At 43.2% G+C, this 18,660-nt stretch overlaps 1 pseudogene; it reads right to left on the bottom strand.

The window, feature by feature from the left end:
• Positions 1–3,523: 3,523 nt before the first annotated feature.
• Positions 3,524–18,660, bottom strand: part of LOC135526593 (pro-neuregulin-2, membrane-bound isoform-like) — a 67,985-nt pseudogene continuing 52,848 nt past the window's right edge.

The following is an 18,660-nucleotide window of genomic DNA, read 5'->3' as shown; positions in this document are numbered from 1 at the left end:
TATACATATATACATATATACATATATATATATATTTTTTTTTTCTCCCAGTTTCACCTTGATCTAACACAAATCAATGATTTGTTATCAGCATTGTATCAGTGCTTTATCTGTGGAACATTGTGTTGTACATAGTTCTTCCCAGGCATTTATTTTTAACTGTCTCTGACTGTTGAGGGTTTCAATGCCTGTCAGGTAGAACTGGAGTTACGAGATGTGCAAACACCTGCTCAACTGCATGCCCAAATCACTGCAATGTATGGAATGTTAAGCATTATGTCAACGTGTGTGTTGTAACAACAAGGGCAGAAACAACCTTTACTAAACAGAATGAGACACAGTAATGTCACTGCCCCAGCAGAAACCAAGATTGTACAGTGGGGCAAAAAGTATTTAGTCAGCCACCAATTGTGCAAGTTCTCCCACTTAAAAAGATGAGAGAGGCCTGTAATTTTCATCATAGGTACACTTCAACTATGACCGACAAAATGAGAAAAACAATCCAGAAAATCTCTTTGTAGGATTTTTTTATGAATTTATTTGCAAATTATGGTGGAAAATAAGTATTTGGTCAATAACAAAAGCAAACAAAATCTCAATACTTTGTTATATACCCTTTGTTGACAATGACAGAGGTCAAACGTTTTCTGTAAGTCTTCACAAGGTTTTCACACATTGTTGCTGGTATTTTGGCCCATTCCTCCATACAGATCTCCTCCAGAGTAGTGATGTTTTGGGCTGTTGCTGGGCAACACAGACTTTCAACTCCCTCCAACGATTTTCTATGGGGTTGAGATCTGGAGACTGGCAAGGCCACTCCAGGACCTTGAAATGCTTCTTACGAAGCCACTCCTTCATTGCCCAGGCGGTGTGTTTGGGATCATTGTCATGCTGAAAGACCCAGCTACGTTTCATCTTCAATGCCCTTGCTGATGGAAGGAGGTTTTCACTCAAAATCTCACGATACATGGCCCCATTCATTCTTTCCTTTACACGGATCAGTCGCCCTGGTCCCTTTGCAGAAAAACAGCCCCAAAGCATGATGTTTCCACCCCTATGCTTCACAGTAGGTATGGTGTTCTTTGGATGCAACTCAGCATTCTTTGTCCTCCAAACACGACAAATTGAGTTTTTACCAAAATGTAATATTTTTGTTTCATCTGACCTTATGACATTCTCCCAATCTTCTTCTGGATCATCCAAAAGCTCTTTAGCGAACTTCAGACGGGCCTGGACATGTACTGGCTTAAGCAGGGGGACACGTCTGGCACTGCAGGATTTGAGTCCCTGGCGGCGTAGTGTGTTACTGATGGTAGGCTTTGTTACTTTGGTCCCAGCTCTCTGCAGGTCATTCACTAGGCCCCCCCGTGTGGTTCTGGGATTTTTGCTCACCGTTCTTGTGATCATTTTGACCCCACGGGGTGAGATCTTGCATGGAGCCCCAGATCGAGGGAGATTATCAGTGGTCTTGTATGTCTTCCATTTCCTAATAATTGCTCCCACAGTTGATTTCTTCAAACCAAGCTGCTTACCTATTGCAGATTCAGTCTTCCCAGCCTGTTTCTGGTGTCCTTTGACAGCTCTTTGGTCTTGGCCATAGTGGAGTTTGGAGTGTGACTGTTTGAGGTTGTGGACAGGGGTCTTTTATACTGAAAACAAGTTCAAACAGGTGCCATTAATACAGGTAACGAGTGGAGGACAGAGGAGCCTCTTAAAGAAGAAGTTACAGGTCTATGAGATCCAGAAATCTTGCTTGTTTGTAGGTGACCAAATACTTATTTTCCACCATAATTTGCAAATAAATTCATAAAAAATCCTACAATGTGATTTTCTGGATTTTTTTCTCATTTTGTCTGTCATAGTTGAAGTGTACCTATGATGAAAATTACAGGCCTCTCTCATCTTTTTTAATAAGTGTGAGAACTTTCACAATTGGTGGCTGACTAAATACTTTTTTTGCCCCACTGTATGTGTTCACAACAGTCCATTTGCATTGAGAGATCAGTCCCCTCTGCGTCTCAGGAATGAGGTGTGCTCCATACATCTGTATTCAGTATAAACAGAGTTGGTGGATCTTATTCAACAAGAAGATGAGACATCTGATGAATTCATCATGTGTGTGTCTACATTGACATTGACATGCTAGTCATTTAGCAGACTATTATCCAGATTGACTTGCAGTTAGTGCATTCATCTTTCTGTACAGCACTTTGAGATATCAGCTGATGTATGAAGGGCTATATAAATACAGTTGATTTGATCTTAAGAGGGCTCGGTGATACAACCACATACCACAGTACTGGGACATTTTGACTAGAGAACATTACCTCTCTCTCTGAGGCCGTTCAACCTGTCTGAGAAGTGTGTCTGAGTTTGGGCGTGAGGGTGTGAGATCACTACCATAATGTCTCCTAATTATGCCCTTCATTTATCTATTTGATGCTTGTCATGAAATCAGTGGTGTAAAGTACTTAAGTAAAAATACTTTAAAGTACTACTTAGGTAGTATTACTTTAACTTTTCCTACACTACATTCGTAAATAAAATAATGTACTTTTTACTCCATACATTTTCATTGACACTCAAAAGTACATTTTGAATGCTTAGCAGGACAGGACAATGGTCCAATTCACACTCTTATCAAGAGAACCTCCCTAGTGATCCCTACTCCCTCTGATCTGGCAGACTCACTAAACACAAATGCTGAGTTTGTAAATGATGTCTGAGTGTTGGTGTGTGCCTGTGGCAATCCATAAAGACAAATAAAGAAAAAAAGATAACTGTGCCATCTGCTTTTCTTAATATAAGGAATTTGAAATTATTTCTACTTTTACTTTTGATTCTTAAGTATATTTTGGCAATTGCATATACTTTTGATTCTTAAGTATATTTAAAAGCCAATACCTTTAGACTTTTACTCAACAAGTGTTTTACTGGGTGACTTTTACTTGGGTCTTTTTCTATAATTAAGGCATCTTTACTTTTACTTAAGTATGACAATTGGGTACTTTTTTCACCACTGCATCAAATCAAGATGACCATCTAAGTAATGGAGTTTCGCATAGTAGAACGGTAGATCAGATGAATCATGCCAGCAATATTCCAGGCAATAAAAATCATACCTATCCGTAATCAGAGAATAACCACACTAAGGAATGAAAAACTTTGAGGGAAAAACCTGTTTGATCTATAAAAGGGAAACTGGTTACGTGTGAGGATGCAATATACTTTGCTGGGGTAGAAAATATGAGTCTGAAAAGGAAGAGATAAAACATGAAAATATTGCCACCTAGTGGCTAGAAGTTTTCAAAGTCTATTTTGCTGGATTGACCCTTACCTGTCACACAGATGAATGGAATCAGCATAAATCAGAATAACTATTATCAGTTTGATAGACAATCATAAATCGGCAGGTAAAACTAGCTTCTGACGTAAGATTGAGAATCCCCCCTACACTTTGAGGGTCAATGAAGGAGGAGGCCGCTTTGTGATAGAGAATGACAACACTTTCAAAATGGTAGGAATAAAGATTTATTTTCATATGAAGAGGTGGTTTGGATTTTTCTTTTTCTTTTTTACAAGTATGTTTTGATAAAACTTGCAAAAAACTTCTAGCATATTCCAAGAATGGAGACATGAGAAACGGGGATTTATTGCTGAATGTTAAAATGAAGACACTTTTCACTGAGTGGAAAACGATTTGCTTGCTTCTTTTCCCATGCACCCAACTACCTGGACCGCTAGGACATGCAGGGGGCAGGGGGAGAAGAGAGGGAGAGGGGGCGTAAAGGAGATGAGGACAACTGCTGTAAAAACACAAACATTGTGTGTGTATGTGCTGTGTTGAAGGGTGTGTGTTGTGTTTAAGTGTGTGTGTGTATGTGTCGTGTTGAAGGGTGTGTGTTGTGTTTAAGTGTGTGTGTGTGTGTGTGTGCGCGCGTGCATGCGTGTGTGTGTGCGTGTGTGTGTGCGTGAGAGAAAGAGAGAGTAAATGTAGAAGGTAGGAAATATTGGTTGCAAGGGAAGGAGGTAAAGGGGGGATTTTACATTTGAACTACCACTAGAAGCACACTACCGTCACTGGCAGTATCCTACATTGCAAATCCCAGATTGAATACAGTGATACTAAGACAAACTAGCCGGAACTTTGGGCCATGAAAATAACATGAATATCTCTAAATGATCGTCCACAATAATCCTCTGAATTCATCAAAGGAGTTGGTTGTCATTTTTTATATGGTACTTACTATAACATTTTTTTTTGTGATACATGCATCTCCTGTGAGACTACTGGTAAAGGGGCAAATTAAAATATTCATTTAAAACCAACTCATGGGGACTCATGTATTTTACACAATGCCCGGGATGCTCTCTGTCCATTTAATCTCATAGTATTTCTGAGGTGCACCCTTTCTGAGGAATGCCTGTAACCCATAGCGGAGTGGACAAGCTGTTGTAATGTGTAAATCTAACATATCCCATGATAATAGGTTATGTCATACTCTATGATGTCATTGGCAAGAGGGCGGGGTCGGACAGAGACAGACACATATCAGATCATTCAGTCAATATGACCAAGCAAGGTATACGTGTGTTAATAATAAAGGTATAGGAATGCAACAAAGGATGCAATAATCGATAATAACAAACCGTCTGTTGGCTATGATGAAACAAAGACAAACCGAACAGACTCAAACACACTGCAGTGAGTCAGTCAACGTAGGAGAGACTTTAAAATTAACCTGTGTCACTTGTCACAGCACACAGCAAACCAGTGCCATCATCACTACGAGCCAATGTCATCATCATCATCATCATCATCATCCTCATCCTCATCATCATCACAGAACAAACCTGTCTCATTACACTGTCATAGAACAATCATCCAAGAGCCTCAACATGAACTCCATATCAGCGGATTTTGGCATTTTTAAAACCCACTTTTTTTTTCAAGTTTCAAGAGTTTCCATAGCTCCATACTATATCACAGATGAAAACAGACAAGGAAGAGGGACATAATGGATCTGGCCTATGGACCATGGTGGTTCTTGGGAAATGGAGTCTTTTTCTTGATGGGATGTGAAAGTCCTGAGACACAGTGCGGCTTTAGTTAAGCTGCTGGCATAGGAATGGGGGAGGGCAGTCCATGTAGGCTAGAATCAGGCTGGATTGACTGGATTGGTAGGATTGGCAGCTCCCTGGCCAATGAATGCTCATGGATGGAGGTTTTACAGTGCAATGGAGCTTCTGGCAGCATGACGATTGGCCGGTTGAGTATGTCAGTTTAACAGTGACTACACCCTCATAGCTGAATGGACACTCATGTCTCCCTTGCTGTGACCAGACTATGACTCATCATGGAGTGCGTACACACCTGCATGCACACGCACGCACACACACACACACCACAACCGTCACCTACACTCATTCCCATTTAAAAACCCTGAACACCTGTGCAGGTACCTTGGATCACCTGCATTCCTCTGAAACAATACACAGACGATGACAGGTGGACGGATGATGACATGAATGACTGATGTGAGTTTGTTGGAGCGACTCATCAAAAACTAGCGCTTCACTTCCTGTACCAGGACAGGACACCACATCCAGTTGCGTCTGTGATAAAGGTCCCCCGTGAAAAAACAACTGCGTGTGGATCATACTCATGTAAACATACACCGTTACACAGGGTTGACTCATATTGCATGATGCCAGAATCATATCACAGTTCAAACAGGGAGATCCTAAATCAGAGGAAGTCAAAGTAAAGAGGTCTATAAAATGAGGAGTCTGTATTAGAAAGGCTACAAAAACTCAACTGGACCTCTGGCTTCAGCACACAGCAAAAGGCACCACAATATTATTCTATTATCTAACTTGTGAAAAAATTGGCACGTAATCATTTTTTTCTCTCATAACGCTGTAAATCAAAAACTTTACATATAAATATTTTTCCCTATAAAAAAAGTCTTTGCTGTTAGCTAGTAGACAATTTTTGCTGAAATGAAAATAAATATTTCATTTATTTAGAATATCTGTCTGTTATACAAAATAAAAATATTTCTCCTAGGTGCAGGTCTCTACTCCACTGTTGTCTTTAGGTGGGTCAGGGGGGTCGGGGTCAGGGGTTAGAGGTCAGTGGTCAAGGCGGGCGGGTCTTAAAGGGGTGTGTTATCATTTTTGGAGGAGCGCGACTGGGAGCTTTTACTGTGTCCGTTGCTGCGGGTGCTTGGCCGCCCCTGCGCCCGGTGAGTCCGTGCGTCGGCGTTCGGTGCAGGGGCGGTAGATGATCGGTACCCACGTTCGCACGGCTCCATGTTCATGTTCTGCATACTGAGGAAAGGAGTGCTCTCTCCTTGCCCCTCTTCTTCCTCCTCCTCCTCCTCCTCTGATTGGCTGAAGCTCTGAGAGCTGTTGTCCCGTAGGCCCATTGCACGCTGGGAGACATGTCCATTGAGGCGGTTCCGACGCGGGCGCCGGCGGCTCCTGATTGGTTCACGGGAGGAGGCGTACTCCTGTGTGGTCTCATAGGCCTCGTCGTCAGGGAGACGGTAGGGGCTGGATGGAAGGCTGCCCGTGCTCTCTGTCAGGTAGGGTTGGCGCGGGCGACGGGGTTGCCGGTACAACCGTCCATCCTGCAGGGACCGAAGCAGAGAACGTCACACACAAGATACTCTAGTCTACAACTAACAACATCATACACTACTTACAACAACAAGGAAGTGGAAAATATGACTCATGAGTCGCAGTTGTAAAATGGCCTGCTTTCTGCCATGTGTGTAGTCGCTAGTGAGTGTAGCGGCAGGGTCATGGTCACCTGGGGGCATCTCAGCAGGGGCTGGTCGTCATCCCGCTGGTAGGCTGCGGCGGCAGGCGGCAGGGCGAGGGCGTGGCCTGTGTTGGGGGATGTGATTTGGAAGGTGGGCACTTGGGGGGCAGTGGGGGGTAGTGGAACTCAATGGGCGACAGACGGGCTGGTGTCGTCAACGCTGACACGTACCTGTGGGGAGGGGAGGGGGGAAACAGAGACACACACACACAAAACTGTATTAAATCTAGTTCAGAGGCCCAAAACTGAGACAGTTGACAAGTAGTCATTCTGTAGTTTATACAAGTACACATCGTGGGAAAACATTCATACTGTCATCCCACCTGTCACTGTGAGGTGAGTCTCTCAGAGAGTCGTAGGAGTCTCCATACTGCAGGCTGGCTCCCTCAGAACAGCCCCAGTAGGCGGCCCTCCGTGCCCGTGCCTCCATGCAGGTCGGGCTGCTGCATTTACTGGTGCCCACTGATGAGGAGAGCGCCCCCGACTGGCAGTCTGAGTTCATACTGTCTGTCCTCTCTATACTCCACGTCCGCTCCTCATGTCTACGGGGAGAGGGGAGAGAGAGAAACAGAGATGGAAGTAAGTAACGAGAGGGCTTTATGAAATTTCTGAGCCACAGAAATGTCCTGACGTGTGTGTGCTTGTGTGTCTGTCTATGTGTGTGTGTGTCTATGTGTGTGTGTCTATGTGTGTGTGTGTGCTTGTGTGTGTGTGCTTGTGTGTGTGTGTCTATGTGTGTGTGTGTGTCTATGTGTGTGTGTCTATGTTTGTGTGTGTCTATGTGTGTGTGTGTGCTTGTGTGTGTGTGTGTGCTTGTGTGTGTGTGTCTATGTGTGTGTGTGTGTCTATGTGTGTGTGTCTATGTGTGTGTATGCCACTACAGCACCTGGAGTTGTGGGAGACTGTAGATGAGTGGTGGGATCTGGTGGACATTCGGCTTCCTGCGTAGTTTACAGCTTCTTCTGGTCCATGCTGTATAATACTACACTCTGTGGTAGGAGCGTTCTTTGAGATGTACTGTGAAAGGAAGAGAGAGATATGCATTGTGGGAGCTGTATAGGTATGGGCGATATGGCAATCTGTCTCTCTCTCCCACGGCCTGCAGACAGTCCTGGCTCTAGACGTATGCTGTGTCGGCAGGCTTCCGGCCAAACTGGAATAAGAACGTGTTATAACACCCGTTACAATCAGAATCATACTGTTTCTGAGCCTGAGGTATCTTGTAGGCCCTGTACACACTCAGTTTGTACAACTGGTGTACAATGCATTTGACAAAACAATTGTGATCCAACGGAAGGTTTGTCTGAGCAAAAGTGTTTACACAGCGGTTGTTGAGACACCTCAAGTGTTTTTATTCAGACAAACTCTCTGTAGTATAACAGAAATAACCATTGTATCACAACCGTTGTGTCAAATGTGTTGTACATCAGTTGTACAACCTGAGTGTGTACGGGGCTGTAGTGACTCACGTCCACCATGGGGATCTCTTCAGGCCCTGGCCCAGGGTGGTTGGGACCGTTAGCCAGCATGCGGTTGGGCTGCTCCACACACTGGTTCTGGTTGACGTTCTGGTTCAGGTGGCCATGTATCTTCTTCCTCTGTTTCCTGTAGGACATACGCAAGAAAAAGTGTAATGTGTTATTGTTCTAGAAGACATTGAGGAAGATAGTAGATAAGAACAGAAAAAGTTTATCAGAAAATGTATATAAATACAAACTACAGTTTGACAGGAATGCAGTCATTTTACAAATTCTGTTCTGTCTGTCATTGAAATATCCGGCTTCAAACATTAACACGTTTAAAATATATATATAATTAGTTAGTAAAGCTCATCTAAGAAGTTTAAAAGCTTAATTTCCGACTGTGACATTGTAGCTGTGATCACTGGCAGTCAGTGAATGCCTCCTGGGCTCTGTGAGGAACTGGTTGAAATAATTTCAACCAGTTATGCCCGGCTGGGTGGGCTCTGTACAGTACCAGTACGTACTTGGTTTTGCAGTATGCCGCCACACAGACCATGCCCACTACCAACAGTGCCACACAGATGCCTGTGATGGTCAACACCCGCCGCTGGTACAGCTCCTCTGCCTCTGTGAACAAACCACACACACACACACACGCACGTGCACGCGCACGCGCGCACGCACACGCACACACACACACACACACACACACACACACACACACACACACACACACACACACACACACACACACACACACACACACACACACACACACACACACACACACACACACACACACACACGTGTGAGCGCTACTCTACGGAAATAATCAAACAAAAGCTAACTCGGCACCTCCTCTTTCCCTCCATACTCATCACTAACCTCTGACCTCTAACCTCCCTGAAAGTAACCAATCGTCTTTCTCCTCCAGCTTAGTAGTGCTAACCTTAGACAAAACAAAAACTAACCATGATGGTACCAACCCTGTAGGCTAACAGTGGCTTAGCCACAACATAGACTGTTTCAGTCAGGGTGGTCTTATATTTGTCCTGTTTCATACATGTACAAGTGTGTAACAGTTAAACAGTTCAACAATAGTAGACTCTTTTATTTACTGGCAATGTTTGCTTCTGTAGGCTTACTGTATGTCAAGTTCAAACAATCTCTCAGAAACTAGCCCTCATCCTACATAGACCTATATGTTGCAATGTGTGGTTGGTCTGGATTCCCCCTCTGCTTTCCCTACGTGCACAAATGTACCACAATGTCTATGGAATGTATGTCAAAGAGGTCTAAGGACACATGCCTGTATGATGGAATCAGATGATAATCATAAGGAAAAAAGCATTTTAGAGCAAAAACACCACAATGGTTTGGGGATATTCATAAAACTCACCGCCAACTAAATAAACACCTTTAAATTGACCAGAGAATGCACAAATATAAAACACAGATAACTCACAATCCCCATATGTTAACAAGGGAAATATATTGTAGCTTTTGCATGAGAGTTATCATTATTTTTCAAGGTTAAATGTGGTGTTCTGATCTTTTTTTATCAGTTAAATAGTGTAGCTAGTGTGAATCTCTGTTGTCATGGTGAAGCTTTATGAAAACCTCCCTGTCAGGTGCTCTGATGGCATTTAAATGACCAATGAGCAGAAGGCTCGTTGTGGTGGAACATTGTCAGCAGATAAGTCACAATGACAGAGGAAAACAAACAGAACATGGGGAGAGGGGGAACGAAAGAAAGTGGACAAAGGAAGATGAAAGGTGGCGACGGCCAGATAGTGGAGGAAGATTGTCTGGGAAGGTGTGTGTGTGTGTGTGTGTGTGTGTGTGTGTGTGGGGGGGGGGGGTGTGTGTGTGTGGGGGTGGGGGGGTCTAAAATGGGGTGGTGATGGGGGTTTTAGTGCTAAAGGTCGGGGAAGGGGTGCTGTATAGAGAGCCTTAGCCAAGCATTGTATGTGTGTCACAGAAGAGGGTACTGATAGGGGAAGGGATTGGTGGTTGGCTGCTACTGAAGGAGCTAGGTCACTATCACTTACAGGAGCCTCTGATTTAATGCCAATCAACTGGGTCATGGTAGACCTACCACAGCTGGCTGTCTTATGAGACACTGGCTATTTTCTCAGGTGTGGTGTTACTGATAACCATCAGCGAATTTCTGTCACATTTGTCTCTCTGACTCAAAAGTACACATTTTAAAATTAATTTTGCCTCACTCAGGTAAATATATTGTGCCTGCATTGTAATATCTTCTACTTATATGTTCCTCTTGGTCATCAACATGTCTGTGGCTTTGCTGTCTCCCTATCTACAGTAATATTTTGGTGTGTACTACAAAGAAAGCATAGTTTCTAGATTTTCTATATCTGAGAGAGAGGGCTAGCATGCATGCAGAGGGACAAGTGTCTTTGGACCAGGTAGGTTAGCGGGCGAGTGACAGATCGACAGATCAGAGAAGAGCTATTGGTTCTAGAGAGATGGTAGTAGTAATGTGTGACTGTGAGAGGATCTTGGCAACTCTTAAAATTAATAATATACATTCAAATGAATAATTGTTCCATACCCATAAATTCAATTCCAAGATGCTCTGCCAACGCAGAAAGTTGGACACAATGAAAAGGAAAGAGAAAAAGTTTCAGATAGTGATCGTCTACATTGGAACATAGATATATAGATAGTAGATACTAAACCATGAGGTTAGTATGGAATCTTTCGGTGACATAATAATCGTGATTAGCAGGTGTCACGTCCAGTAACAGACAGACAACGCAGACAGCCGCGGCTCTGTGACCCCAGAAATGAAAGAAAAGGAAAGAAAGAAGCATAACTAATAAAAGAGAGAGGGAAGCAGGCAGGAGACATGCAGAGACAGAGACAGCCACTTCACTTACTGCCATATTTACTAGACCTCATTTCTGGGGTAAACATATTTTGTTTTGTGTGGAGAAAATCAAAGGAAAAAAGCAGTGTGTTACTTTCCAAATGTAAAAACACAGTATTGTAGATGTTGGTTGGCACAGAAATGGGAACAGCTTTGTAGGTCGATAGATTAATGACAAGTTGTAATTGTGTCCTATTGTTTCTTGTGTTATATCACTTTATCGCTCTGACACCTTTCATCTGAAATTATTATGATCAAATATGACAAAGGTGTTTTCTATCAGCACAGCATGAGCAATAGCAGTAGTAAGATATGTGTGTTTCTTAACTTGGTATGATGTGAATCGTGCCATCAATGATAGCTTAAAGACGGTTTTTTAACCATATTTATGCATGCATATATAGATATATACAATACTGTATGTACAGGTAACTGCCAAAATAATGGAAACAGTTGAGTAAATGAGGGATAAATGAGGGATACAAAGTATATTGAAAGCAGGTGCTTCCCCACAGCTGTGGTTCCTGAGTTAATAAAGCAATTAACATCCCATCATGCTTAGGGTCATGTATAAAAAAATATTTTTGGCTACCATGGCTATGCTCCTATAGGATGACAATGCCCCCATCCACAGGGCACGAGTGGTCACTGAATGGTTTGATGAGCATGAAAACAATGTAAACCATATGCCATGGCCGTCTCAGTCACCAGATCTCAACCCAGTTGAAGACTTATGGGAGATTCTGGAGCGGTGCCTGAGACAGCATTTTTCACCACCATCAACACAAGACACTTGTAGAATATATGCCAAGGTGCATTGAAACTATTGTGGCTTATTAAGACACTTTATGTTGGTGTTTCCTTTATTTTGGCAATTAACTGTATATTCATATTGTGCTCCAAGTCCCCTAGCTGTTCTCTAGGCTTAAACCAACAATGACAAACCCGTTCAAAGTGCTCTTCTCATCTATGTGGCCTACTAGTGGCAAGGAAACACTCACATACAGTACCAGTCAAATGTTTGGACACACCTACTCATTCAAGGGTTTTTCTTTATTTGTGCTATTTTCTACATTGTAGACATCAAAACTATGAAATAACATATGGAATCATGTAGTAACCCAAAAAATGTTAAAGAAATCAAAATATATTTTAGATTCTTCAAAGTAGCCACCCTTTGCCTTGATGGCAGCTTTGTACACTCTTGGCATTCTCTCAACCAGCTTCACCTGGAATGCTTTTCCAACAGTCTGAAGGAGTTCCCACATATGCTGAGCACTTTTTGGCTGCTTTTCCTTCCCTCTGCGGTCCAACTCATCCCAAACCATCTCAATTGGGTTGAGGTCGGGTGATTGTGGAGGCCAGGTCATCTGATGCAGCAATTTCCTTCTTGGTAAAATAGCCCTTACACAGCCTGGTGGCGTGTTGAGTCATTGTCCTGTTGAAAAACAAATGATAGTCACACTAAGCGCAAACCAAAGGGATGGCGTATCGCTGCAGAATGCTGTGGTAGCCATGCTGGTTAAGTGTGCCTTGAATTCAAAATAAATCACAGACAGTGTCACCAGCAAAGCACCCCCACGCCATCACACCTCCCCCTCCATGTTTCACGGTGGGAACCACACATGCGGAGATCATCCGTTCACCTACTCTGCGTCTCACAAAGACATGATGGTTGGAACCAAAAATCTCAAATTTGGACTCATCAGACCAAAGGACAGATTTCCACCGGTCTAATGTCTATTGCTTGTGTTTCTTGGCCCAAGCAAGTCATTTCTTCTTATTGGTGTCCTTTAGTGGTGGTTTCTTGGCAGCAAAGTCTCCTTTGAACAGTTGATGTTGAGATGTGTCTGTTACTTGAACTCTGTGAAGCATTTATTTGGCCTGCAGTTTTTGAGTCTGGTAACTCTAATGAACTTATCCTCTGCAGCAGAGGTAACTCTGGGTCTTCCTTTCCTGTGACAGTCCTCATGAGAGCCAGTTTCATCATAGCGCTTGATCTTTTTTTGCGACTGAAATTTTCTGGATTGACTGACCTTCATGTCTTAAAGTAATGATGAACTGTCGTTTCTCTTTGATTATTTGAGCTGTTCTTGCCATAATGGTCTTTTACCAAATAGGGCTATTTTCTGTATACCACCCCTACCTTGTCACAACACAACTGATTGGCTAAAATGCATCAAGAAGGAAAGAAATTCCACAAAATAATTTTTAACAAGTCACACCCGTTAATTGAAATTCATTCCAGGTGACTACCTCATGAAGCTGGTTGAGAGAATGCCAAGAGTGTGCAAATCTGTCATCATGGCAAAGGGTGGCAACTTGGAAGAATATTAAATATAAAATATTTTTTGATTTGTATAACACTTTTTTTTACTGCATGATTCCATGTGTGTTATTTAATATTTTCATGTCTTCACTACTTTCTACAATGTAGAAAATAGTAAAAACAAATAAAAACCTTTTAATGAGTAGATGTGTCCAAACTTTTGACCAGTACTGTAGTTACATGGTAAACAGGACATTGATGGGGCAAACAAACCAAGCATTTTAATGATTTGAATATAAGAACTGGCTTAGGATGAGCTCTCTGGATGAAACATTATGTTGCCCATTTGCAGCAAAACTACTGGCTACTTCACTAACATCTAGTCAGAACATCACAGATAACTACCGGTCTTTGTATCAAGAATTGCATCAAGCCATCCAAGCTGCATATCAGTTGAACCCTGTATATTCCATTCAGTGTATCATCATCCAATCTCTGCTGCAGCTTACTGTGTAGCATATGATCAGGAGGGCATGCATAGAGACCTATATGTTAACTCTGCTGTCTGTTTCTCTGCATGCATCTCTGTCCATTAATGAGGGGTCTACTGTGTAAAGGACCAGCACGATGGACAACAGAGGAAGGGATAGACACAAAGGCATGCACATACATTGCCTTGCAAAAATATTAATCCCCTTGGCATTTTTACTATTTTGTTGCATTACAACCTTTAATATTTGGATTTCATGTAATGGACATACACAAAATAGTCCAAATTGGTGAAGTGAAATGAAAAAAAATGCTTGATTCATAAAATGTAAAAACAATTAAAAAAGCTAAAGACGTGCTTGCATATGTATTCACCCCCTTTGCTATTAAACCCCTAAATAAGATCTGGTGCAACAAATTACCTTCAGAAGTCACATAATTAGTTAAATAAAGTCCACCTGTGTGCAATCTAAGTGTCACATGATCTGTCACATGATCTCAGTATATATACACCTGTTCTGAAAGGCCCCAGAGTCTGCAACACCACTAAGCAAGGGGCACCACCAAGCAAGCGGCACCATGAAGACCAAGGAGCTCTCCAAACAGGTCAGGGACAAAGTTGTGGAGAAGTAAAGATTGGGTTGGGTTCGGGTTGTGTTATAAAAAAAATATCTGAAACTTTGAACATCCCACGGGGCACCATTAAATCCATTATTAAAATTTTTTAACGAATATGGCACCAGAACAAACCTGACAAGAGAGGGGCCGCCCACCAAAACTCACGGACCAGGCAAGGAAGGCATTAATCAGAGGCAACAAAGAGATCAAAGATAACCCTGAAGGAGCTGCAAAGCTCCACAGCGGAGATTGGAGTATCTGTCCATAGGACCACTTTAAGCCGTATTCTCCACTGAGCTGGGCTTTATGGAAGAGTGGCCAGGAAAAAGCCATTGCTTAAAGAAAAAAATAAGCAAACACGTTTGGTGATCGCCAAAATCGCATGTGGGAGACTCCCCAAACATATGGAAGAAGGTAATCTGGTCAGATGAGACTAACATTTTTGGCCATCAAGGAAAACGCTAAGTCTGGAGCAAACCTAACACCTCTTATCACCCCGAGAAGACCATCCCCACAGTGAAGCCTGGTGGTGGCAGCATCATGCTTTTGTTTTTCATCGGCAGGGACTGGGTAACTGGTCAGAACAGAAGGAATTATGGATGGCACTAAATACAGGGAAATTCTTGAGGGAAACCTGTTTCAGTCTTCCAGAGATTTTAGACTGGGACGGAGGTTCCCCTTCCAGCAGGACAATGACCCTAAGCATACTGCTGAACAACACTCGAGTGGTTTAAGGGGAAACATTTAAATGTCTTGGGGGGGAGGGGGGTGAATAATTATGCACGTTCAAGTTTTTTATATTTTTTTGCCATATTTCTTGTTTGTTTCACAATAAAAAATATTTTGCATCTTCAAAGTGTTAGGCATGTTGTGTAAATTAAATGATACAAACCCCCCAAAAATCAATTTTAATTCCAGGTTGTAAGGCAACAAAATAGGAAAAATATCAAGGGGGTTGAATACTCTCGCAAGCCACTGTACACACTCACGCAAGTACACACACACACACACACACACACACACACACACACACACACACACACACACACACACACACACACACACACACACACACACACACACACACACACACACACACACACACACACACACAGGTAGATATCGCCCTCCAGAGCATGCAGCAGCGTCCCAATGAGGAAGACAGACAGACAGACAGACAGACAGACAGACAGGAGGAAATGAACATACTGTAGAAACCTGCCATGACGGATTTTTGACAGCGATCACCTGTATAGTCATTTGGACACCTGATGGGGGAAACAAGCCACAGAAGGAGAAGAGGGAGGGAGGGAAAAGAGGAAGAGGGGGAGGGAGAGGAGGCGAAGGAGAAAGTACATATACGGGAAAGGAGGGAGGGAGGGAGAGAGAGAGTAAGGGAGGGAGGGAGGTAGAGAGAAATGAAGGGAGGGAGAGAGCAAGGGAGGGAGGGTGGGAGGGAGCAAGGGTGGGAGGGAAGGAGAGAGCAAGAAAGGGAGGGATGGAGGGAAGGAAAAGGTTGGAGGAAGGGAGAAAGAAAGTGAGAGCGGGAGGGAGGGAGGGAGAAAGGGAGAGTAGGAGAGAGCAAAAAAGGGAGGGAGGGAGGGAAGGAAGGAGGGAGGGAGGGAGGGAGGAAAAAGGGAGGAGAGGAGGGAAGGAGAGATAAAGATAGGGAGGGAGGGAGGGACACAAGAGAGCAGAGAACATGGAGTTAGAAACAGAGCACAGCCTAATAGTATTTGTCAGAGGTAGAGGGTAGAGCGTTATGCCATTGCTATGACATCATTACTATGGCGTCATCGCTATGACATAATTGCATGCTATGACATCATTGCACGCTATGACATCATCACATGTGAAAGGTTGGAAGATGTGGACCTGCGGGAGGTGGAACAGGAGGAGTCACAGCTAAAAGCATATCAGCAGAAACACCCATTACACATTACTGATTGACAGGATTTGTTTCCCAAGATGCACTTTCAAAGAGTTTGGGCTTAAAAAACTGCAAAGGCATAGTCTGCAAGGAAGCACCCCTTTGCTGAAGGACTCATAGACATCTAGGAGAGAAAGGTGGGGGATTGGAGTATACATGTTTTTACACTTACCGTACTGTAACTATAATGTAACTACACTGTAACGACAGTGTGTGAGTCCAGGCAGCATAATACTCCCTAACACATACATATGCTGATCCCTGATGCTCTAAAACAGCATTCAATTGAACTAGTCTCACAGGGTCTGAATATTCATAACATGCATAAAACTGTACAGGATATATTTTTTCCCTCATATAGTACCAAAGAGAAAACTTCACTATGCATTTTGGATCAATTAAAGAAAGAACCTCTTCCTTGGAAGAGAAGAGCCCACTCAGCAATTTCCCATGCAGTTATAAATAGAGACACTGAGGCAGCATGCAAGCCCATGCTAGGACATCGCCTCTCTCTCTCTCTCTCTCTCTCTCTCTCCTCTCACTATCTCCATCTCTCTATCTCACCCCCCCTCTCTCTATCTTCCCCTCTTTTTGTCAGCCCTGTGAACAAGACAAATAAAAAGGGAAACACTCTCCACAGAGATATAAACATCTCTCTTTTAAAAAAAGCATTAATCTGAATGAAATAAAATGGCATTCCTTCAATTCTCTCTGATGCTAAAGAGGGAATGGGATTTGTCTGAGGACTGCTAACCTCTAGCATACAATGCCAGTGCCACACTGTCGCCTGCGCTAGTCTGCTTGGTTCATTCAGAACAGAGCTGATCCTTCTAAACAGACCGACATCTCGGCTAAGAGAAAACACAACATAACTCTAACTCTGTCTTTGTTTCTCAACTCTGTCACACATAACTCTAACTCTGTCCCTCTGCACACAACTCAGACACACAACTCAGACACACAACTCAGACACACAACTCAGACACACAACTCAGGATCAGGAAGCTCTATTTACAACCCCTAATTCACCGGCAACATGACTGGATACACGTCTACCTCCTACAGCCTGACAGAGTACAGTGTTCTGTGTAGGTTAGGGTATCAGCCAGCCAAGCACCCAAACACCTCAAGATATTTTGTTAGGCTGTCTGTCACAGTATGAAACGGAACAATTTTAGGCTGTCTGTGGGGCCTTGTTCACCTGGGAAAAGTACATGTCTTTCATCTCTAGTATTGCTTGTTTTCTTGAATGCTTTTGCATTTTGTTTGCTAACACATTGTTAAACAGCATGCAGCCATTCGTGCAACGAGCTGGAGATATATTAGAGGGATAGGGAAAGAGAGGGAGAGAGAGCAAGAGAACGAAGGAGAAATAGATGGAGGGAAAGACACCTAGATGTCGAGAAGTGGACAGATCAGAGATGGAGGAAAGATGAATGTTTGTCGAGAGCAAGAGAAACAGGGGTGAAGGGAGAAGAAGAAGAATGAGTTTACAATCAACAGGGAAGCCTTTAATGTTGCACCCAGACTAATCCTTGAGAGGATCATTTACAATGAGCTTGATGACACTTGGCATTTCGTGTCTGGAGAAGGAGATTGGCGATTGGGTGAACAACACACAGCTGAAGCCACATAGTGACAGACACAGCAGGAGGACAGGACCAGTCACTTACTTGCATGACAGTTGGTTTATACCGTGTATGAAATAACAGTCTCCACCGTTCACACAGTACGACTTCTCTGTGTCGTTACAGCGCCGGGCGTGACTCGAGCCTGGAGACAGAGTAGTGGTCACTATGGAGGAGAGAGAGTGAGAGTAGTGGTCACTATGGAGGAGAGAAAGTAAGAGTAGTGGTCACTATGGAGGAGAGAAAGTAAGAGTAGTGGTCACTATGGAGTAGAGAAAGTAAGGGTAGTGGTGACTATGGAGGAGAGAGAGTAAGAGTAGTGGTCACTATGGAGGAGAGAGAGTGAGAGTAGTGGTCACTATGGAGGAGAGAAAGTAAGAGTAGTGGTGACTATGGAGGAGAGAGAGTAAGAGTAGTGGTCACTATGGAGGAAAGAAAGTAAGAGTAGTGGTGACTATGGAGGAGAGAGAGTGAGAGTAGTGGTCACTATGGAGGAGAGAGAGTGAGAGTAGTGGTCACTATGGAGGAGAGAGAGTAAGAG

The sequence above is a fragment of the Oncorhynchus masou genome, chromosome 32 (genome assembly GCF_036934945.1).
Source record: "Oncorhynchus masou masou isolate Uvic2021 chromosome 32, UVic_Omas_1.1, whole genome shotgun sequence".
Lineage (NCBI taxonomy): Eukaryota > Metazoa > Chordata > Actinopteri > Salmoniformes > Salmonidae > Oncorhynchus > Oncorhynchus masou.
The sequence above is the reverse complement of the archived record's forward strand: the minus strand, read 5'-3'. Positions and strand labels throughout refer to the sequence as shown.